We start from the raw sequence: 21436 nt of genomic DNA, 5'->3' as shown, positions 1-21436 counted from the left end.
TTCATTGCTATGCAGAGATTTGAACCCTGGTCTTCCAGTTCCTAATCCAACAAGGGCAGAGGTTCGCAAACGTTTTCAGGCCACTGCCCCCTTGGTTCCATAGTGCCCCCTCCCTTCCCCTGTAAAAGGCATTATTTATAATAGCAGTTTGCACAGCCCACTAAGGAAGACAGTAACAATCAGATTCAAAATAGTAAGAGTTAATTGCACATTTATTCAAAACCCAATTGAAATTGCTTAGTATAATCAATTCAACAAAACTGATGAACTTGTTCCAGTGATACCGGCTTTACAAAGCCTGATAGTCATATACACCTCCAGAGCCCCACTGCCATCCCCTTGCTTCTTACAGCCCCTTAAACCCATTGCCTGCCAGGGCCAGGGGGCAGTACCTCCCACTTTGAGTTCTAACCACTACTCTACACTGTCCCTGCTAGGACACTGAGGCGGATTTGATACCACCTGCTACCCAAGACAGAAAGTGATGAAAGCAACCATCTACATGCTATCCTTTCACCTCAAAGGAAGAGAAGTTCGGGCTATGACATCAGTGGATATATACCTGCCCCCATCGGAGAGGTAACATCTCGCCAGTCTCAAGTTGATGGGACCTTGGTTTACCCTTCATTCATTTCACAATTCCACACTGTGTTGGCTCCCACCCGGCCGTTTCACACTTAACAAGGAAAATGTCCCATATTGTTGAAGAATACGGGGTATATCTAATTCTTTAAACAAAAAAACCACCAATTTCACTCTTGCGGAAATACCAACAAGAATAAAAACATTTTCTGCAAAATTAAAAACACTCAAAAAATTTGCTGCTGTCTCTCATCCCACCTCCAGAGAAGGAAAAGAAAATATAAAACACATTTTGAATTTAGTTACATGAGCTACATTATAGGAGATAACACTGCCAGATTTCTATGTATCGTTATGTGCCTACACATCTTGCCTTGAGTGCGATTCTCTATAACCTTGTTGCTCACACGAGAAGATAAAAAAAAGCAAGATGGGAAGCAGAAAAAACTTTGACAAAGCTTCTCTAAGTTGATTCCCTCATGGTTTCTCCTTTAGAGTTGGCCTGTTCTCCCTCTCTCTCTCTCTCTCTCCCCCACCCTTCTCTTTCTTTCCCTGGGCTTGCTTTTAAAATATTGAAGACTGCTTGGGTTGTTGTTTTTGTTACTTATCCCACTTAGAGGCCCGGGCTTCAGGGATTTTGTTTGTTTTCCAGCATCCAGCTGTGATGGCTGCCGATGAGAGATGAGAAATCTTCTTGTTTGGAGGTGTGTGGTGTGGCGCTCAAGGGAGGAGAAGGAAGAACAGATCCTCTTTAACTATTCTGTTTGCAGGAAACAGCTACACGCAGGCAACAAACAGCCCACTGTTTCTCCACTGGCTTCGCTCCACCCCTAAATAAGTTAAGACCCTTGCAGTGTAAACACAGATGAAGAACTGAAGGAACAGGAAAAGCACTCAGAGAGACCCAGGCATCAGAATAGCACTTTCAGAGTCATCTCTTTTAATTTATAATATATAAGGGCAATGGATGTGCTCCCACATTCATGTGACTGTATGCTCACCTATTAAAAAAAAAATTCAGACACTCAAGGAATAAGAAATATGACTTCTAGGTTTCCTGGAGGAGCCTGGAAGGGTTCTGAACAGGCTTCCCCTCCATATGTTTTGGAATATAATTCCCATCAGCCAGGCAAGGCTACCCTAATATGTTCCAGGCATTAGCAGCCTTTAATCAAGAAGAAGAAAAAACCCAGAATGCAGTCGATAAAGCATAAGACTCTTAATCTCAGGGTTTGAGCCCATTGGGGGAAAAAGATTTATGCATTGCAGGGGGTTGGGCTAGATGACCCTCATGGTCCCTTCCATCTCTATGGTTCTGTGGCCAGTACATTTCCCTGGAACTCAAGATCAACTGCTTTAGACATAGAACTCGGTGGACCCATCCAATGAAGCTGAATGTTGGAAGGTTTGAGACCAGAGGCAACCTAAAGGCCCAGGACGGTCCGGGAATCAGCATGTTTTTACATGAGTAGAATGTGTGCTTTTATTGAAAATGCATCTCTGGGTTATTTGTGGGGCCTAGGAATTCGTTCATTTCTTAAAAAATATAGTCCAGCCCACCACATGGTCTGAGGGACGGTGGACCGGCCCACGGCTGAAAAAGCTTGCTGACCCCTGTTCCGAGACTGATAAACAAGAAAGCCCATCTTCACACAGCACGTAGCTAACCTATGGAACTCACTCCCACAGGAGGCAGTGATGGCCACCAAGCGAGATGGCTTTAAAAGAGGGTTATACAAATGGCAGAGGGGGCTACTGATGGATACATTCTTCCTCCACAGTTGGAGCCATAAATGCTTTTGAACGCCAGTTGCTGGAAACCGCAGGAGGGGAGAGGGCTTGCAGACTTCCCATTGAGGCCTCTGGTTGGCCCCTGCAAGAATAGGATGCTGGCCTAGATGGGCTATTGGCCTGATCCAGCAGGCTCTTCTTAGGTTCTTATGCAGACTGCATGCCCTTTAGGATAGAATGTCTTATTCTAATTGCGTACAGAGTAACGTGCATGGATGGTGCTACATAAATGAACCACAAGGAGGAGAAGAACTAGGACTTCTTTGGCAGGAAGGGTCATCACTGGGTAGCTGCATACACAAGGTCCCAGGTTCAGCTTCCATCATCTCAAGGTGCAGCTGGGAAAGACTTCCTGTCTGAAATGCAGGACAGGTGCTGCCCTTCAGAGTAGGAGACACTAGTCAATGGACCAACAGTCTACAGGTAGAAGGTCGCTACAACGCAAACGCAGGGGCACGGGGCACAGGGAGGGAGAGGAGCCCCTACCACACCTCTGTGTTTCACTGCTGCAGCTGGCTTTCTGTTCTCATCTAGTTCCAGATCCGACAACTCCAGGCTTATTGCCACCATCCCACGCCAGTGACAATTCACCCTGCTTTTTCCCTTTCTTTTTTAAGGCTCATTCTCCTGCATCCTTAATGGCAAATGAGATGGTGAACAGCTTGTACAATGTGCGGCCACTGTCAGAATTACATTAGCACTTCAAAGAAGGAGGCAATTGCCCTCCTTAGCATATATCAGAGACAGAGAGCGAGGGAGCTGAATTGATGAGTTCATCACAGGGTTGTGTGCGCGTCACAGCCATGCCAGAATCGTAGGCAAAGGTGTTTGGTCAGCAAAAGCTGTGCAAGGGTTCTGGGGGTTTTTATGCTGAATTTACCAGAAATTAACTTAGAAATAGAGATACTTAGCTTTGGGCGATGTGCCTGGTTATAGCCGAACCAGAGCCTCCATTTGCAAAATCAACTTGCAGACTTGTTTTTCCTGAAAGAGTGCAATGAAGACACTTGCTTGATGTCAACAAGCAGGGAGTTCCAAGGTCTTTGTGCTGCCACAATAACAAAATTGGTTTCTTACAAATGCGGAACCAATATTATGAGGTGCCCGGAACCGTGACAGTTCCCCATATCAGAGTGGTCAAGTGAGCCCATCTGGGGTAAGGAGATCTTGGCTCCAAGTTAAGGGCTTTGTATACTAATAGTAACACCCTGAAGATGGCTTGGTAGCAACAGGTAACCACTGCAGATCTCTGAATAGAGGTGTTACATGCTGATGGGGTCTCGCTCCTAACTTAGGTCTGTTAACTTCAATAGGCCTACTGTGAGTAGAATGAATGTTAGATGCTCCCCGCCTTGTAAAGCTCTTCTGCTCCCCTACAGATCACATTGTGCTATATGGATCGGGCAAAAATATTCCATTCCCCTTATTTACCTATCAGTGATCCACTGGAGGCAATTCAGGTGGTGCAAAACACCAGAGCAGCTTCTCAAGGCTAAAAATAAAGGGAGACGTTAAAGAATGTTTCCAAAATGAACAGCCAAAAGAGTCTATGTTTCTGCAGGCACCTCACCACAATGTTCTTTTGGATGCAAGGAGGGGGGAAAAACCAGCCTTTAACTGCAAAGATCAGGGATTTCTGCTACACCTAGATAAGGCCCTTGTTTACTCTCAAGAATCTGGGCCAGTCTAATCTGGCTCTGAAATGAACACAGAGGCCACCAAGCTGAGGGCTTGGCAAAGGAGAGATACATGCAGAAGCAGTGTTTTTATAAGCCCTAGGAACAGGTGATTGGCACTTGGAGGGTCCGTCCAAAGCAGCATTTCCTTCCTCATCTTCCCAATATCTGCACTGCTCTCAGCAAGCCTGAGTATTAAGGGATTCGCCAAGCAACTAGAACATGCACGGATGCTTTAAAAAAAAAACAACCCCAAAAAACGAGTACAGAAAGGGACTTATTTTACCCCAGCACACAAAAATGCTCCCAAGTTATTTCCAACTGGATCATGGAAGAACCACAATGCAGGGCTCCTTCCATCAGCTCTGCCAAAAGCCCAGCTTACCATCAGGCACCTCCTACCCCTGAACTGTGCCAGCTGGTCATTGTAAGAATAGCTGTTTAAGAATGGGTGTCTGAGTTTGCATTTTTCCTCTTCCCTCCCTGTCCTTTTCCCGTGTGTGTGTGTGTTTGTGTTTTCACACGTAGAGAGCCAATGCAACATCATGATTAGAGTGTTGCACCGGACTTGGGAGATCAGGGTTCAAATCCCCACTTGGCCACGAAGCTCAACTGGTGATCTCGGGTTGGTCACTGCTATCTCAACCTACCTCACAGGGTTGTTGTGGGGACTAAATGAGAAGTGGGGAAACTTGTACACCACCTTTGAGATCCTTGGAGGAAATGGTGGGATATAAACGCAATAAAGAAATGCTAGCTCAGTAGAACTGTCTACACCAGAGGTAGGGAATCTTTGGCTTCCCGGGGGTTGCTGCATTACAAAACCCATCATCCCTGGCCACATTTGGTGTGGCTGATAGGAATTGTAATTCAGCAGCATCAGGCAGGCCAAGCATTCCCCACACCTGGTTCACACTAACTGGAAGCAGTGCCCCAGGGCAGGGACCAACCCACCCATGAGGCAAGGTGAGACCAACGTCCCCAGGAGCAGATTTTTCTGTCCCTTTGTTCCTGATGTAGCTCTTCCCTGCCTCCTTCTTCCCTGGTAGGGAGGGGGGCACTATTTTGCGGTCCTCCTCAGGTACCAAAGTGTTTTGGGGCAGCTTTGCCCAGAGCTTGAGACAGGAGGCAAGATTATGCAATGATTTCGCATGAACTCCTGGGGCATTAAAATATCCAAATAGTGTTCAGCTGTTTCTCTCTGGAAAGGAAAAAAACGCTGATTTGAATGCAAATGCCTAATTAATGGCTTATTTACAATTAATCTGCCTTTTAATCTTTCTGCAGCTAGCATTTTAAATGCATCTTGACTTGATAAAGACCCAGAGCAGAATTTTAAACAATGCACTGATTTTCTTTGTGCAGTGGAGGAAGAAAAAAAGTTATAATACCATACAAATACAAATGAACAGAGTTACGATAATTGAATCTACGTAGGGGTTTTCTGTGCTGGCTGACTCTTTAGAACAGATTTACTATTTAATTACGGCTGTTAGCCATATTCCATCTGTGTAGCATTTGAAAGAAACACCCATAAGTTGTTTAGCAGAATGACAGAGTGCCCAGGAATGGTTCTGCAATTTTGTGATGGCAATCCAACGCAGTCGTTAGCAAGAGGTCCCTTCGAGCACCTAATTTAAAAGTGAAACATCAGCAGATCTCTACCAAATATTGAATTTTTTTCCCTTAATAGAAATCATTGTGAATTTCAATACTGAGTCCCTACATCACAAGTTATCAACAAGCAGCAGGCGAGACATTTATTCAGGCTTCTTCCTTTGGGGTTGTGTTGTTGTTTTTTGCTGTGTACCCAGACTCAGTTGTTGGTGACCTAGCCATACACACAGCTTCCTAAAGTCATATGCCGATTTGTCAGAAAAATCTTTGCTTTCTCCAAACCTCATGGCTGCCTCTGCTAAAGGCTAGGAAACCCAAGAAGACCAACATCTCTGGTCTCTTTTCGCAAGCTGTGGGGACGGACTGATGGGCACAGAAGGGGCTGCAGGAAGAGAAATGTGACCAGGGCTGGTGTGCCTGCCACTCAGTGTGGAAGGACTAACCTCAGAAAACTGAACTGGAACATGCCACTTCCCCAACCTGGTGCCCTCCAGATGTTTTGGACTGCAACTCTCATCAGCTCCCCCGCCCCAGCCAGCACACTCCGTTGATGCTGGCGCTGCTAGGAGTTGTAGTCCTAAACATCTGGGCGGCAGAAGGTTGGCAAACGGGACCATAGATCTAAGACTGAACTGAGACTGCTTTGCCAGAAACAGAGTACAGTACGATCGCCTCTAACATGCATTTAACTTGCGCACTTTCAACCACATGTGGTGGAAGGCGGGCTGAAATTCTGCAAGTTAAATGCAAGCGAGGCAGAAAGCTTAAAAGCTATTTTTGTGCCAGGGCTACCCAGTGCAAAAAAAGAAAGAAAAAGGGAACTTTTAAACTCTCTGCCTTGCTTGGGGGGGGGGGGGAAGGCCCACTCAGTGGCTGGCTCCAGAAGGCAAGGGATGCTTCCCAGGAGCGGTTTGATTATACAAATTTTTACATATATGCAGAACCCTGGGAACGGAGCCCTTGCATAAGATGCAAAACTGCCCAACCCTTTTTCACAGCAAAAAATTCCCTCCTCCCAGGTAGACCCATTTTGCTCCTCTGGCAAACCTCCACCTGCTCTGTCAAAGCACTCTGCTGAATGCCCATTTCGAGCCCATTCATTCATTCACATACACAGAGCCAGCATGGGACACATTAACACTGCACTAAGATCGCACTCCAACAGACATTAGGCCCGAGGTGTATAAATTCAGGGGCAGTGAAATGTTGCCAACTCCCGTCTGAGGCATCTTAAAAAAAAATTAAAAATCTGCAATGCTATTGAAATGCTCTTTTCCCAGAGTATAGACGGTTTGAGCTATTGCTAAAACTGAACGTGAACAATTCCAAACCACCACAGCTAGAATACAGTCACCTTGAGAAACACAATGTGCAAATCGGGGGTGCCCAACTCAAAACACTGGACCTCTGTGCAGACAGAGCCACAAAGTATTCAGACAAATGGGAGACTTTCTTTGAACTGCCTATCTAACATGCTGTGAGATTTATTTATTTATTTATGTTTGTAAGTTTTTCTTATTTCGTTTTATAACGTATAGAAAACAGAAGAGGACAGGGATAACAACAGGTGAAAATTAAAAGATGAAAAACAAAACTATAAGCGCACAGAATGAGTGCAGTTGCACATAGGTTAAAAGAACAAAGTTCAAGTAAAGAATACAGTATAAATGTTATCTGGTTAGCAAATATGGTTCCAGATTTGCCAGGGCTGCCTTGAAAATGATGGCTCTGTTGTATGTGTCATTAAAAAAAAAATGCCAAATCATATAAAAAGTGGCTGGAGGTTCTAATCCTTGTCATAATTGCAAAGTATGTGCAATTTTCTCCTTGCTGTGAGATTCTGAACCACGTTGGATCGTGTCCTGGGGGGTGGGGGTGGGAAATGGGAGTGAGCGGAAATGGCTGTCGTAATTATGAGCCCATTTAGTGTGGAGCCTAATAAATCTACTTGCTCTCCAGATGGATTAGACTATTAAGCCCCCCACCCCCTTTTGCTAATGGCACAAACAAGAACGCCAAACTCTGCCAGCTGCTTGCAAATGCATTACGAGGCCCCCTTGAAGCCAGCAAAGCACCACATTGTTGCTTCGGAGATTGATGAAGGAAGTCTCCGCAACAGATGAAAGACCTTAACGCTGTTTCGTCAGCTTCGCTGTACCCCTATTTATAGACCAGGCGCAAGTCCCCAAACAGCCGCCTTGGTAAACCTCATTAACTGCCCTCCAAGGGGTGCAAAGCTGCACCTATGATTGCTATTTATAAAGCTTATTCTGTGCTTTCTTCAATGTATACCATGTCACCTGCCTTTCAAGGTGGAACCCAAGGGGGCGTCGCCATGACATCATGTGACTGAGGAGTAGGGTGTTCCATTCGCCTGCCAAAATAGCCCATTGAGGGAGCTCAGATGCAAGCCCCCCAACCCGTGGGGCAGCTGGGGTGACAGGAATGGTAAACCAAAACATCTCGAGGGCATTGCACATTGATGTAGGTTCCTCTTCAGCTGGCTTCATTCCAGGTTTATCTAAACAGCTGATGGGAGAAATTCCTTTCGCCACACCTCAAAAAGGATATTGTAGAGTTGGAAAAGGTTCAGGAAAGGGCAGCCAACACGATCAAGGGGGTGGAGAAACTTCCCTGTGAAGAAAGGTTGCAGCGCTGGGGACTTTTGCATGCAAAAAGGGCAAGAGGCAACATGCAAGAAATTTATTAAAAATATGCACTGCACAGAGAAAGTGGATAGAGTGGATAGAGAAAAGATTTTCTCCTCTCATAATGCTCTCATAACGCTGGAACTTGAAGCTGAATGAAGATTCAGGACAGATCAAAAAAGAGAAAGCCCTTCATGTAGTATAGAGTTAAATGATGGAACTCAATCACACAGGGACCACCAACTTGGCTGGCTCTAAAAGAGGATTGAGTAAATTCAGGGGGAGAAGGCAATCAATGGCTACTAGCCAGGATGGCTATGCTCTGCCTCCACAGCTGGGAGGCAGCAATGCCCCTGAATACCAGTTGCTGGAAACCAAAAGGAGGGGAGAGGGCTCTTGTACCCGAGTCCTGCTTGTGGGCTTCCCATTGGGGCATCTGGTTGGCCAGTATGATGCTGGACCAGATGGGCTACTGGCCTGACCCAGCAGGGCTCTTCTTACATTCTGCTCTAAACACCTCCATGCACATCTAGTCACTTGCAAACAATAAGGCCACCACGTTCTCTCTGCAGCAGCTGCCAAAGCACCAAGAATTACTCAAGGAGCAACAGCCAGCCGCTTGGGGGGGGGGGGGGATTAGCATCGTGGCCTCAGGTAACCTCAACGAATGGGCTTGCTTGGGATGGGCACACGCACCCTGTAATGACAGCTGTCACTTAAACAGAAAGGAAGGGGAATGAATACATTACCGGAGATTCCAGCCTGCCTCCAGGAATATTACAGGTGGCATTTATCGAATGTGTGGGAGTTACTTAGCAGCTCAATATCTTAACCTTGAAGTTGCCTGGAAATCTCTGGAAACAAAAGGCTTGTTTACAGGCTGCTCAAAAGATGCTCAGCTGTGATACTGCAGCACATCCTGCTGCATTTGAGTTTGGGGGGGTGGGGGAGGGAGAGACAGGCATCAAAAGCAATCAATAACCAGCCCCCTGTGCCTGAGGTTACAGAAGCCTCCTAAGAATGAGTAAACTACAGGGTGGAGTCACCTCCATTGTGGGAATCTCCATTGCCATTGGAGAGAGATGGGGAGACAAACTCCTTGAAGAGCAGCTGGTCCTGCAAACCTCCAGCATTAAGGGCTGCTCTGAAATCCGCTGAAAAATGACATTCCGATGAAGCTGCCTTCTACTGAATCTCTGTTCACCTAGCTCAGTACTGTCTACAGCAGGGGTCAGCAAATGTTTTCAGCAGGGGGCCGGTTCACTGTCCCTCAGACATTGTGGGAGGCAGATTATATTTTGGAGGAAAAAATGAATTCCTATGCTCCACAAATAACCCAGAGATGCATTTTAAATAAAAGCACACATTCTACTCATGTAAAAACATGCTGATTCTCAGACCGTCCGGATTTAGAAGGCAATTGGGCCGAATCTGGCCCCCAGGCCTTAGTTTGCCTACCCATGGTCTACACTGAGTGGTGGCTGCTCTTCAGGGTTTCAGAAAAGGGGCTTTGGCAGGTCTACCTGGAGATGCTGTGGAGCAAGCTTCAGACCTTTCACATGCAAATCCCTCCTGAGTCAGAACAGGATCGGCTCTCTCCCGGGGTCTTGAGCAAAGTCTTCCCCTGCTAGCAATGTAGACAATTTTGCCTGGGACATTCTCTGTACAAATCCTGTACTCTGCCATCAAGGCACAGTACCTCCCCACCCACAGCTGTGCAAGCGTGAGAGCCACTGTGTTGTAGCGATTAGAGGGCTGGAGCAAGACCAGGGAGAGACCAAGGTTCAAATCCCCCCTTGGCCACAAAGCTCACTGGGTGACCCTGGGTCATTCACTGCCTCTCAGTCGACCGACCTCACAGGGTTGTCGTGGGGATTAAATGAGGAGGGGGAGAACCATGCACACAGCCTTGAGCTCCTTGGAGACAGTGGTGGGATATCAATGCATTAAGTAACAAAATAATAAAGTGGAGATTAAGAAGGGCAGGATCCCACAGAAGTAGTTCTGTTAGCACAAAGGAATGCCCCCTTCTTTCTTGCTGCACAACCTCAAAATCTGTGCTAGGTTGTCCCACCAACAAATCTGAGGAAGGGCACACAGGGAGAGGAGAGGCGGCTCCGCTATATAAGCAAAAATGTTTGTGCTAACAGAGGTACAGTCGGACCTTGGTTCTCAAATGCCGAAAACCCAGAGGTAAGTGTTCTAGTTTTTGAACGTTTTTCGGAAGCTGAATGTCTGACGCAGATCCTGTTTGAGTGCAGGAAGCTCCTGCAGCCAATCAGAAGCCACACCTTGGTTTTCGAACATTTCAGAAGTCGAATTGACTTCCGGGATGGATTACATTTGAGAACGGTTGTACTTTGCTGGATACTTCCTGAAATCACCTGTGTGCTATACCAATAAAATCACAATCAGATCCCTTTGCCAGCACCAGCAGTCTGTGAGTGGCTTTGGAGACAAAGCACAGAATCATAGGATTGTTGAGTGGAAGGGACCAGAAAGGTCCATCTAGTCCAAGCCCCTGCAATGCAGGAATCACAACTAAAGAAGCCCTGATAGATGACCAGCCAGTCTCTGTTTAGAAACTGCCAATGGAGAGGAATCCACCACCTTCCAAGGGAACAGGTCTTACCGTCAGAAAGGCTTGCCTTCCAGACCCCTTTTATAGTCAGCCTTCTCTGCGCACGTTCCAGCTTATCAATAAACTGCAGCACGCAAAACTGGACACGGCATTCCAGATGTAGTCCAACCAAGGTGGAATAGAGGGAAACCATTACTTCCCTTGATCTGGACACTAGACTGCCATTGATGCAGCCAAGGACTGCTTGCATGTTGTTGGTGAAGGGGGGGGGGGGAGAAGGAAGCAAGGCAGCACCTTTCTGGCCCATTCACAACACCTGCACATTTGGTACAATTTCAGAAAATGGGGAGGCACTACACACAAGCAGCTCTACACTTTCTGACATTGCACTGATGGGGGCAATCTTGTGTCCCACCCCATAGGGGTTAGAGGGAAAGTGTGGTCATTTGAACAGGGCTTGCCTCCCAACTGCATCCTCCTACCACCCTGAAGGATGGGGATAATAGTAGGCTACATTACAGGGCTGTAAGCATCCCTGAAAATATACTGTAGGAGAAGAATTTGTAACATCCTCTCCAAAATACTTTTAGCGGGTGAGCTAAAACCACCCGGTCAATTTGTTATTACGGTCTGGTTAATTTTCAAATCTGATGTTTTAAAACCTCCTTTTAGGCACTGTTACCCGTCGTGAGGATTTTGGAGAAGGAAGAGTTACGAAGCCTAAGCAAGCCAATCTTTTAAAAGAAAAATAATCCACGGTTTCATGCCAATGCATTTAATTATCTCTTTCTGCAGACTTCTTTACACTGTTTGCACACTGGGAGGTGTTGTTTTTTTTAAAAGTATTTTTTTGGCGGGGGGGGGCGGATAAGAGGCATGAGAAAGATAACTGCTGTAAGAATTGATACATTTCAGGTCCCCTTTTCCTCCAAAGCCCATGGATTTCGCTTAATTCAGAGCCCCGTGGCTGCTAGATCGTGTGTAAGTGCTCTGCGCATCAAGAATTCTTAAAGCACTCCGCTCAGATACAAATTGCATTATTTTTATTGATTTTTACATTACGGTGAGATTTGCTTCTGCAGTAATCGCAGAGGTTTCGGGAACAATTAAAAGCGTTCCCAATTTTCCACCAGCAATGGAATGATTATTTTTCATGACTGAAGTGTCATTTTAATAAAAAGAGCTGCTATAATTCATACCGCTGGAACTTGCAAATAATTACCACTATCCGTTATAGGCCAATACATCCAGAAATTAGTAATAAGGCAGAGCATCCAAGAGCTGTCTCTCTTTGCCAGGCAGCATAGCCCACAGATCTTTTTAAATACTGTAGCTGTTTAAGAATTCTAAATACATACTAACAGCCAATATAAAGAACCTTGTAAATCGTGGCTTGCTTTATTTCGCTGGGCAGGGATGGAGTGGTATAAGATCTGGTCCAGGAGTCTCTGCTAAAATGGGAGGGATGGTGGGGTCCCAGGTACCTTGAAGCAGGGGGCGCCGGGAGACCATACCTTGAAAAAACCATCTCTAGACCCAGAAGATTTCGCGAGGATCCCAATATCCTCTTTTTAGGGCAAGGTGCTGAAACAGATGGTAGGCATTCAGTTACTCCTGGATGACCACTGAGTATTCACACACCTCAAGGGTGGAGAAAGGTATGGGCATCCGCCGTAATTTTTTGGTGTGAGTGCCTTCCCAACCTCCTAACCATTTTAAATCATTGCAATAAAATCACGATCGTTCCGGAGGTCCTTTCTTAACCTGAAACTGTTCTTAACCTGAAGCACCACTTTAGTTAATGGGGCCTCCTGCTGCCGCCGCACCGCCGGAGCACAATTTCTGTTCTCATCCTGAAGCAAAGTTCTTAACCTGAAGCACTATTTCTGGGTTAGCGGAGTATGTAACCTGAAGCGTATGTAACCAGAGGTACCACTGTACAGAAATTCCGTAAATGATACAGTAGGCAAGAGTTCACGTAGGTTAAGGTGCCGAGGCTAATGTAGAACGCAGGAGGCTGTTTTTTACCGAGTCAGGCCACTAGTCCATCTAGCTCAGTACTGTCTACACTGACTGGCAGCAGCGCTCCAGAGTTTTAGGCAAGGGCTCTCCCAGCCCTACCTGGAGACACTGGGGACATTCTGCATGCAAAGCAGATGCTCTGTGCTACTGTATGGCCCTTCTCCAGCATCTCTGACACCTGTGGGAACTCCACTTGAAAGAGATTGAGTGCTATTTGTCAATGAATGCTTCTGTTACATTGTAAAGATGGGAGAAAAAAAACCCAGATTCAGTCTGCACTCACATTTTCTGAAACTATGCAAACATAAACACAGCCATCCTTCAGAATTCACACTTTCAATTTTTATTCAATATAGTTCAAAGATGCAAATAAATTGGGGGGAAACTGCGCACAAAATGCAAATATTAGTGAAAATAACATGCAAAAATGTTTGGGTGGAAATGCGAATATTAGGCAAAACTGCATGTAAAAAAATTATTAGGATAATCTGCACTGAAATGTTGATAGGGAAATTCTACTCGGGAAAATTGGCACTGATGAATTTTTGTGTTGTTTTTTTTAATGCAAACTGATGTGGCAGTATGGAGAATTGAACTTAGGACTGGCAAAATGGTGGAGAAAAAGCAAAATCCAGGCGTGCCCCTCCCTATTACACAGCACGTCCCACCCACTTGCATCCGCCAAGATCAGTGCCAAGCTAAGGTAGGTTTTCTGTCAATGAAAGAAGGTAGTTTTATTCGTCTTGTGGATTATCTATATTAAATGATGCAGAGGGGAGGAAGAACTCGAGAGCTTGTGCCAACACACTTGCTCACAGTACGATGCCTCTTCCCAGAACAACTGGCACCCTGCTCCTGACTACCACTGCTTACTGGCAAAAAAGAAAAAGAGCTAACCTGATCACTTCTAAGCCTGCTGCCCTTTTCCCCTGGAGGAGGCAAAGTGTTGCACTGTATTTAGTGCTCATCGATTTGCAAGCTTGGAGGGGATTGCAAGCTCGTCAGAAACCAATGCCTAACGACCGCTCTATAGACCCCCGTAAGAGCATCATTAGCCTAACAAAAATACATGCAAAAATATGTGCTGGAACAGACAAGGTGACGTCTCCATCTGTAATCTTGATCACATAAATATTACTTTGGGCAAAAAAGAAAGAAAGAGGGAAATTATAAATGCGCCTGTTGGCAGGAGAGCCCGAAAACTTCTCAGAAATTATACAAGAGTTTATCCATCGTGCACGCACCATATCCATCACTGTGTGCAGCTTTTTAATTAAAACTCCTCCAGCTAAGAAAGTTAGTAAAGAGGCTTGCCTCGCCATTTAGCAAATATGCCCATGAGCGACACACATGGAGTTATGCAAACGCCGAAGGACTACTTCCAGAAATAACTTTGAAATGAAGCAAGGGTTGGGACACACACACACACACAGAGAGAGAGAGAGAGAGAGAGAGAGAGAGAGAGAGGGGAGTCTTGATCAGCTGCCAACTGGTTAAAAGGAGGATTTAGTCATGAACTCTACATTAGCACAGCCATGACTAGGTGCACAGAACTAGGTGGAGTAAGCTGAGCTCCAACCCGCTGACCACACCCAGACTTTGCAGGAACAGCTCCTCTGTGCAGCTGAAAAGAATCAGGGAGCATTAAAATTTAGCAGTTTAAAGTTTAACCGCTTGCCGAGAACAAGCCCTTTGGAGCTCAGATTGTTGTGGGCGAGGCTCAAACCGCAGAGCCGCAGGCAGATCTCTGTGGCAGGAGGCATGCAGGAGGAGGAGGAAGTTCAGAAAAGGGAGACCTAAATGATCCAGGAGATGAAGTCACTCCCCTACGAAGAAAGGTTACAGCGACTGGGACTTGTTCATTTGAGAAGAGGAGACACGGCAGAAGTTTGTAAAATTATGCACAGCATGGAGAAAGTGGAGGAAGGCAAGGTTCCCCTGCCTCCAAATAACACCAGAACTCAGAGACATCCAGTGAAGCTGGAGATTCAGAAAGGATAAAAGAAAGGACTTCATCATGCAACTCACAGTTAAACTATGGAACTCACTCCTGCAGGAGGCAGCAATGGCCACCAATTTGGACGGCTTTGAAAGAGGATTGGGCAAATTCCCAGAGGAGACGGCTATCAAAGGCTGCTGCTAGCCACAATGGCTATGCTCTGCCTCCATAGCTGGAGACAGCAATGCTTCTGAATACTAATTGCTGGAAACCACAGGAGAGGAGACGGCCCTTGCACTCAGGTCCTGCTTGTGGGTTTCCCATTGGGGCATCTGGTTGGCCTCTGAGAACAGGGTGCTGGACTAAATGGGCCATTGGTCTGTTGGGTTGAAATAAACGACAGACGAGTGACAAGTGTCATACGGGAGGCATCTCTCGAGCATGTCTCGGAGAGTCCATTTTATTGAATATTACAGCATTGCCACGTATGTGCTTGTTGCTGATTGGTTAACAAAAATCATACGCAAGGGTTGCATATAGGCATTAATCATCAATAGATTAAAGGTTGGGAAAGGAACACAGAGTTGGACAGGTATGAAAACCTCCCTATTAAACTATCACTAAAGATTGATATACTTCTTATTAAACTATTGATTGATATAGCAAAAAGGGCATAACCATCGCATTCATAGATGTGGTCAACCATGCATTAAGAACAGGTCAGGATACAATGTTTCATGAACTCAATATGAACTGAACATTCTAGGGTGGGTGAGCACGGAATGCTTCAGCTCAAAACGGTTTGTCAAACTCATGTGCAGAAGCAAAACTTCCCATCATCTAGCAGCCAACCTCACGTTATGTTCCTAAGAGAGAGAGAAGCCAGCTCCTGTCTACCAAACAGAACGTCGGCAGTTCCAGTATAGTTTCTGCTACTGCTTCTGCTGCTGCTTCTGCTATGAGATTGTTCAATGGCATCTGATATGTTTTAACTATGGTTATTTGTGCAGCTGCTTTATTTTAATTTTTAAAAGTATTTTTAGGCCATCTGTGATTGTATCCCAGAAAGGGCGTGGTACAAAAATTATGCTATGTATGTACAAATAACTGAAATGCTGAACACCACCACCTGCTTGCACTTGGGAGTCAATGGGAACTCCTATGGAAGATGAAGGATTTGGCTTGAGCTTTGCTTGGTCCAGCAAAACAAACTAGATTTTCCAAAACGGGGAAGATAAGTTTCAAGTCCTCAGGGAAGTGTGAATAAATATGCCGGCCTGGATGACCTTTGCAAAAGAGAAAAATGCTGATTGTAAAAAAAGAAAAGAAAAAAGAACTGTATAGGGAGAGTTGCTGACAACTCAGAAAGCATAAATACATAAATATTTTCTTTTCATAATGTACCAGGGGGGAAAAAACTACTTTGAAGAGCCAGCCTTGAAATGATATTGGGGTTGGGGAGTTAATATTAGCAGAGCTGCTTTCAAAATGTGTCCTGCCTTCCGACAAGTGACAACGAACCTGCAAAAGGCTGCTATGCAGAAAGTTAATAATAGCCTCCAGCCAAGGGAGCTTTTCATCAGTTGGTTCTCCCTCCCTCCTCTCCCCTTGGTTTTAGGAACCATCACCGCCAAAGCTATGTGTGGGCGAACCTTTGGTCTTTCCATATAGGACCACCACCATAGCAAATGTTTGGTCTTTCCTAATAGGTTCAGTGAATTTCCTTTGAAATTCTACAGCATTACAACAGGGCCTCCATTCTTATAAGCGCCTGAACTATTAGGTGCCCCCATTATCTGGGCTGATAATGCACAGGACTCCGGTCCTAACACCAGTCTCTGACTAACGGCAAGAGCTTCCATTCATCTCAGAGAAGCAGCGCTGCCTTACATTACCAAGACAGGATTCCCCACCCCAATTCAAATACTGCTCTTTTCAGGCTCTTTGTGCTAAGAATCTCTCTCATTCCAGAAATATAGCGGCGTGGCAGTTTGCAGAAGAACTGCAGGAGGAGCGTCAGCCTGGACGCTGCCCCTGCAAATCCAGACAGGCTCCCACCTTCCCAGGGAAACTGCTGAGCCAAAGCCATGAGGCAAGACAACGAGTTAGTCTCTGTGGAAATTTCCAGGCACACATGTTGGAACAGTCTTGCTTAGACTTGTTTTTTATGCCGAAGGAAAGAAAATGAGTGATGTGTTCTAAGCCGTTTGCAAAGAGTCGATCTGCAAGCCTGGAGAAGAAACAACAGTTTTTTAAGAGTGTGGCAGAGAGAGAAGCAGGAATTCCACAATGTAGGAAGAGGAAAGTGAGAAGAAGAGTGAGGGGTTGCTGGAAACGGAAGCTGAGCTCACAGATATGAGCCTCAGCTCTGCAATTCTCTGGACTATCTTATTCTGAGAGTTGTTAGCAGGGCACTATTCCCCCTTCCCAGTTCTCAAGAGTTTTCTGGGGAAGAGGACTGATTGTTAAACCACTCCGGGAATTGTCACTCTTGTGAGGGGAACAGGGGCTTCACAACAACTCTAAGCATCTTTAGCAAACTACAGTTCCCAGGATTCTATATAGGGGGAAGCCATGGCTGTTTAGAGTGGTATGATGCTGGTTTAAATTTATAGGGCAGATGGGGCTGACAACTGCCAATTGCTTTTGCTCCATACAACACACTTCCTCTTGGCACACAGCTAACTCCTTGGCCTCTGCTTGTTCAGACATCGCCAATACTGTTTCACCTGCACCTATCTATTCTCCCCCTCTGCATCTGGCTGCAGCTCAGTGGCAGAGCTTCAATCTCCAGCGTCAACAGGTAGGGGTAAGAATGCTTCCTGCCCAAAATCTTGAAAAGCTGCTGTCCTTTAGTGTAGACCAGTGGTTCCCAAACTGTTAATGGCAACCCCGTCACCCTTGGTTCCATAAACAGCTCCTGCCCTTCGCTATGAAAACATCATTCATAATAGTGTTTGGCACAATCCATTAAGAAGATAATAACACAATACCATTCAGAACACTAACAATTAATTGCACATTTATTTAAAATCCAGTTGAAAGTATTTGGTTTACTTAATTCAGCAAAACTGATGAACTTGATCAATTGATACCAGCATTTCCAAGTCTGATTGTTATTTAGCAAGAATCTTAGATACCACATTTAGTAACTACTTCAGTAAATTCTTAATGTCCAGGATTGGCTTGTTGAAGTGATAAAGCGTCTGGTTTAAAGTAACTTAGCAGGAGTCTTAAATCACCATGTTTAGTAATTGGCAGCTGATTTCTTTGCTTGAAGAGAAGTCGGATGACCACATGAAAACCACATTTCATCAAATATGATGGTGGAAATACAACAAGGAGCGTCTTAATCGCTGACCATAGTGCGGGATGGCATTCAGAAATTCCCCATCTGCAACCAAAACTCTTAAACCTTGGCTTCAGCTCAATGTCATTTTGTAGCTCAATTAGTTCTTCCTCCACTACCCTATCTTGTGACCTCGCTGTGAGTTGCAACAAACTCAGAATTGTGAATGGAAACAAATGGGACCAAAGGAAACACTGTAGCTTGGATATTGCCAACAGCACTAAAACTTTAAATATGAAGCAAGGGAGGTGTTTTGCTCTAGGCTCTAGCTTGGTCAATTGTAAAAAAGTGAACAATGCACTAAGAGGGTCACACCTCCAGAGCCCCCCTGCTGCCCACTTGCTTTTTCATACCTCTCTGGGTGATCCCTGTGGGTCAGTACTGCTCACATGGGAACCACGGATATAAGACAGATCTGATGAATCACTGACATGAGTTGGAATAAGGCAGCTTCCTAGATTCCTATCTTTGCGAAATCCTTCCCTTTTAAGGAGGATTGTGCTGGACTCCCACCCCTTAGCCACCCGACTCAGAGCACAGCTTTCCCTGGTGAAACAGCCTCCCTACCCAGGCCAACTCCCCAGTTACCAGTCTGCTTGGCTCTTGTGACAGGTGGGCGAGCTTATTTAGAAACTGATGCCACCAATGCTAATAGATTCTTCCAATAAATCTATTTTTAATTGGGACACCAAGATTGGAATCTCGGAACTCCAAAATGGGATCAAACAGGTCAAGCGCCAACCCGGCCGCCCCACCCACAGGACGTTCCGGGCTTTGGAGCCAATTGGAAGGGATTTAGACATCCCTTGCACACAAGCCTAAGCGAAGCATGGATTTCACAGTGCACAGGAAAGTGTGGATTAACCACTGAAATGCAACTAGAACTAAAAACATCCAGTGAAGATTCTTCACCGCGCATTTGGGGGCAGAAGAAACGTCATTTGATAACCTTCCCTCCAGTGGCAATTCTAATGACGAGGTACAAGCTGGCATATCAACTGCTGCTTGTTTCCAAAGCCCCATTTGATACAGAAGTCTGTGAATGGCACCCCAAGCCATGAGAAGCCTCTGGCTGACTGTAGCAGCTGCAACATGAAGGCACCCAAGAGGCAAGGAGACCCATTTCCGAGCACTTGGACACAACATCAAGGTTGGGGGGCGTGGTACTCTGAAAACACAGGATCATATAGGGTCATCTAGTCCAACCCCTTGCAATGCAGGAATCTCACCTAAAACACCCAGGACAGGTGGCCACCCAGCCTCTGCTTAAAAACATCCAGTGAAGGAGAGTCCACAACCTCCCAAGGGAGCCTATTCCACTGTCAAACAACTCTTACTGTCAGAAAGTTCTTCCTGATGTTTCGTTGAAATCTTGGAAGCCATTGGTTTGAGTCCTACCCTCCAGAGTAGGAGAAAACAAGATTGTTCCCTCTTCCATTTGAAAGCCCTTGATATACAGTGGTACCTCAGGTTACATACGCTGCTGGTTACATACGCTTCAGGTTACAGACTCGACTAACCCAGAAATAGTACCTTGGGTTAATAACTTTGCTTCAGGATGAGAACAGAAATCGTGCGGGGGCGGCACAGCAGCAGCGGGAGGCCCCATTAGCTAAAGTGGTGCTTCAGGTTAAGAACAGTTTCAGGTTAAGAACGGACCTCTGGAAAGAATTAAGTACTTAACCCGAGGTACCACTGTATTTGAAAATGGGTATCCTATCTCCTCTCAGTCTCCTCTTCTCCAGGCTAAACATACCCAGCTCCTTCCACCGTTCCTCATATGGCTTGGTTTCCAGACCTGTGATCTTCTTACCCTCATTTGCACACGTTCCAGCTTGTCAATATCCTTCTTAAACTGTGGCATCCAGAACTGGACACAGTATTCCAGGTGTGGTCTGACCACATTGATGGGGACAGTGCTGACCCCCCCCCCCAATCCATCAAGCACTTGTACCATCACATAAGACCAGGGACAGCCTGGGGTGCCTTCACAGTGCAGGCAAAATGCCCCACCAGCCCCCTCATCCTGTAGATCCGGGCTCCCTCCCTGCTGCCAGCCCTGTAGCTACAATTGCACCCTTGCCCACAGCTGTGCTCACGTAGCTGCCATGCCAGCGCGGGGGCTCTGCAGCAGCAGTGAGGGCAAGGGATCTGTGGCACAGGTAAAGTCCTGGCAGAGCTGGCAACGGCACAACAGCAGGGATGGGATCTGCCACCTGAGGCAAATTTATTCACCTCGCCTCACTGAAGCACTGGCCTTGCCTAAGACGAGGCTAAAAGAGGCCCTTCTAGTCCAGCATCCTGTTCTCACAGTGGCCACCCAGATGCCTTTGGAAAGTCATGAGTCAAACAGCACTCTGTCCACCTGCAGTTCCCAGCAAGTGGTATTCAGAGGCACAACCCTTCTGATCATAGATGCAGAGCATTGTGGCTAGTAATCATAATCATGGATAGCCTTCTCTTCCCATGAATCTCTCCAACCCTCTTTTAAAGCCATCCAAGTTGTCTGCTCAAAGCTTTCAAGAACAACACCCAATCTATCCTTTTGCTTGTGGCAAAAATATTAGGCATGCAGATATATCATACACACATATATAGTACATATTTATACCCTTTTCAGTTCAAGTCAACAACCCCTTCTTCCCTGCTGCTGCATGCTGGGCACAGATATTTTTAACTAGCCCGTGTTCTCGTCCTTCACCATATTAACAAATTCAGTGTCACTTAAGATATATTAAATTCTGCAATATAGCAAGCAGTCTGATGCTTCGGGGTGGGGGTTAAATGAATAATTCATGAAGGCAAGAACAGTTTACACAAAGCATTGCGATTTTGCAATCATCCCTCCCCTCCCCTCTCTCTTTCCCCCACCCTCAAAGAAGCCCCGCAAGACTACACTTAAGGCAATCAAGTCTCTGATATGGTACTTTTGACAGCAAAATGATTTTCAGCAAGCAACACGTTCATCATAATGTTGAGCATATCCATCAGGCTTTTTTATTTAAAAAAAGCATGCCCAGGACAGGGGTCTATGAATAAGACTGCTCTCCCTCAGTGGGATTCAATCCAATCCGCTTCTAAATATGTATAATGCCATAACATTAAAGCTCTGTAGATTGCCATCAGTCCTCCTGCAGTTTAATTTCATCAACCTTCGAAATTCAGATCAGCAAGCACTTTCATCCACAAAAGACACCTCAGAATTGAGGCTCCATAAGCAGGCTGCAAAAT

General features: G+C 45.7%; 1 protein-coding gene across 4 annotated transcripts in view; it reads right to left on the bottom strand.

Annotated features, from left to right (window-relative positions):
* Positions 1-21436, bottom strand: part of GLCE (glucuronic acid epimerase) — a 57434-nt gene that overhangs the window by 13728 nt on the left and 22270 nt on the right. Inside the window, exons 1-2 of one of the 4 annotated variants that reach the window (XM_083412032.1) lie at positions 9064-9150; positions 8143-8300 (exon numbers count right to left, since the gene is read on the bottom strand). The exons of 2 other annotated variants lie outside the window; for them this stretch is intronic. The gene's annotated coding sequence lies outside the window, so the exon portion shown is untranslated. Of the gene's footprint in view, positions 1-8142; positions 8301-9063; positions 9151-21436 lie in introns of those variants that run through there. One more of the 4 variants, XM_083412030.1, reaches the window with a different exon arrangement.

This window comes from Podarcis tiliguerta (assembly GCF_965153285.1).
Source record: "Podarcis tiliguerta genome assembly, chromosome: 14".
NCBI classification, from domain to species: Eukaryota; Metazoa; Chordata; class Lepidosauria; order Squamata; family Lacertidae; genus Podarcis; species Podarcis tiliguerta.
The sequence above is the reverse complement of the archived record's forward strand: the minus strand, read 5'-3'. Positions and strand labels throughout refer to the sequence as shown.